The sequence below is a fragment of the Acomys russatus genome, chromosome X, assembly GCF_903995435.1.
Source record: "Acomys russatus chromosome X, mAcoRus1.1, whole genome shotgun sequence".
Classification (NCBI taxonomy): Eukaryota; Metazoa; Chordata; class Mammalia; order Rodentia; family Muridae; genus Acomys; species Acomys russatus.
The window spans coordinates 112,125,857-112,128,822 of NC_067169.1; positions in this window are offsets into that span (position 1 = coordinate 112,125,857).

The window sequence follows — 2,966 nt, forward strand, 5'->3', positions numbered from 1 at the left end:
GAAAAGGAAAGCCAGTGTTCCTCCATTCTGCAGGAATACCACTTAATTAGTCAACCACTGTGGCTTTCTAACACTGTGGGAACTGCAGGGAGTCCCACAAAGCATTCTCCCATCATCACCATCTTACACTGGAGGCCCGCAGGAGAGCTAAGCTAAGTTCAGCAGGGCTAATGAAGGGCAGACCTCAGGTTGCGCAATGGCCCATTAACTCTACTCTTCCCATTACATCATAAATGCCAGTGATACAAGGAAACCACAGGCTTGCAACAGAGCAGACCAATGTCTCTATCATGACATGGTTTAAATAATAAGTTACTGTTTATTATGAAGTACTTTACCCATCTTCTCTCATTTATTGGGTCCAAACGGGTAAAAGGTGGTCTGGTTTCAGTTCTAAATTGTTGAATGATAATCTAGTTTAGGCCTCCACCCTCTCCTTTCTTCTTCTCCACATCTGACCAAGCTGATAAGAATAATGCAGGATTCCCTTCTTGTGTGCTGTTTGGATTTGGACGACACAATCTCTTGAACACATGTGGGAGCTAGCATCCTGGTCCCTCCAGATGAAAATGAAATCCCTATCCACTCACTTTTTGTTATCTCACAGCTGGTTTTAGATCAATTTGGGAAGACAGATTTTCCTCTTGCCAGAAAAGGACCACTATTAAATAGTAATCATAAAAACTGTACCATTTTTGGGTGTGTGTGTGTGTGTGTTTATCATTCATGATATTAAAACCAACTATAAAATTAGATTTAATTTTATTTGTGTGAATATTTTGCCTGCATGTATGTATGTGCTTTATGTGTGTGCTGGCACCTGACGCTATCAGAGGCTGGCACTGGGTCTCCTGGAACTAAAATTAGGGATTTTGTGAATGGCTGTGTGGGTACTGGGAACCAAACCTAGGTCCTCTGGAAGAGCAAAAAGTGGTCCTCATTATGGAGTCAATTCTCTAACCTCCTAAAACCAAATTTTGAGTAGATGCTCATAAATCCTGTCAGTTTGGTATGTGCTATTATAAGATCGGCATGTTGCAGGTGAGGAAGCAGGAATACAGAGGTCAGAGCACTTCCAGGGACTTCACAGAACATATAAAATTATAGAAACCATTTAGGAAAATGAATCTAGTGCTAAGTATAATATATTATATGGCTGCTGAGTGCTATTGAAATCTAAGCAAAGGATTTAAAGGTGACACTCTACTCAAAGTTGAAATCCTTGCCCAAGATTACATAGCTAATACAACAATAAAGCTGATATCGACACTATGGAGTGAAGACTCTGGAGCTGCACTCTGAACATCTCCCAGTGAGATCTGATTCCAGGCCTGTGCCATTTCTTCTACAGGAGAAAGTCAACTTGGATTGCATGGGTCTGTACTAAGGCTATCCATAACAATAATAATACTATATGCCAGACTTTATTTAATCACTATTACAACTCTGTAATGTCGATACCATTATTATTCCTGTCTTGAAGTAAGGAAACCAAACAGGCAGAAAAGGTTAGGAAGTGTGTCCAAGATCATACAGCTAGCAATCAAAGAAGCTAGCATGAGAAGCTCCATGGCTTGATGTGCTGGAGGCAGAGGAAGTTTAATGTTCATTTGGAATGTTCTTATTTTGTAATCTCCTAAGCCTATATAATAAAGATGATATTTATAGTTTTGTTTTCTTTCTCCAGGCTGTCCTTAGACTCCACTACATAGCTGAAGATGGCCTTAAACACATGTTCCTCCTGCCTTCACCCCTGAGAGCTGGGATTGCAAGCCTGCGCCACCGCGCCAGACTCCATAAAGATAGTATTTGTTCTACCGTTGAATGCTAAGTCATTTACAAGCAGTCATCCTATTTAAACGCATGGCCGTGCTCTAAAAGCAGTTCCAGGATTGTTCCACTTTATGGAAGAGGAGCTTGAGTCTCAGAGACATTAATAAAATGTGATCAAGGAAAACCAACTGGTGTGTAGACTTTGGGAAGATCTGGAATTTGAAGAGTGATTCAAACAGCCTTTGAATGCCCGACTATGGGAAAAATGTAGTTTGAGCCCTAATCCTCCCCTCTTCCCACTGAAAGTCCACAGCATGTGGCAAAGGTCTGGCCATATCTTTAGGGTTTAAAGCACAGGCAGCTGCCCTGTCCCAGCCCTCCCCCCATCAGCACCTCTTGAGCTGCAACCACAAAGTCCTCCTCAGCACCTCCTGTCAGATTCCTCGTTCTTGCTGCTCTCAGAGACTGGACTGTCACTGCAGTTGCTGTTGCTGCTGTAGCTACTCAGGCAGCACATGCTGAAAACCCTTCTTATCTCCAGGACAGCTCGTTTTGGTATGTTAAGGATTTATTCTCTAGAAAAGGAAGAGGCAGGAAGGGAGAACCCCCACCCCCACCCCCCGTGCTGTTTATGTATTCCTCTGTGTGAATCTGCAGGGGATCAAAGCCCTGGAAAATGGAAACTCACATGCTTGGTCAGAAAAGAAGAGTGCTCAGTGACTCACAGAAGCAGCATAAAGTTGTACAGCTAGTGGCCTATGAATGGTGTCTGGGATCCTCCATTTCTTCAGACAAATTCAGCCCACCACAAAAACTGAGAACTGGACACACTTCCTTCAGGTTCCTTGACTCAAGGCTAGAAAGTGGAGTTGGAGCGATAACTGTATTGACGAAGTGTTTGCAGCACAATGTGAGGGACCAAGTTCAGCCCCCAGAACCCCTGGAAAAAGGAAAAAAAAAACCATGTTGGGAGTTGTGGTGCTTCTTTTCTTTCCAGCACTGGGAAGTAGGGAAAAAGCCAATCACTAGACAAGTTCCAGGCCAGTGAGAAAATTTGTTCCAGAAAAACAAGGTGTACAGATCCTGGAGACCAATATCCATAGTTGTTCTGTGGTTTCCACAAGCTAGTACTAACACATGTGTACATATTTGCAACAAAACACATAAATATACGTGTATATTTATATACACCA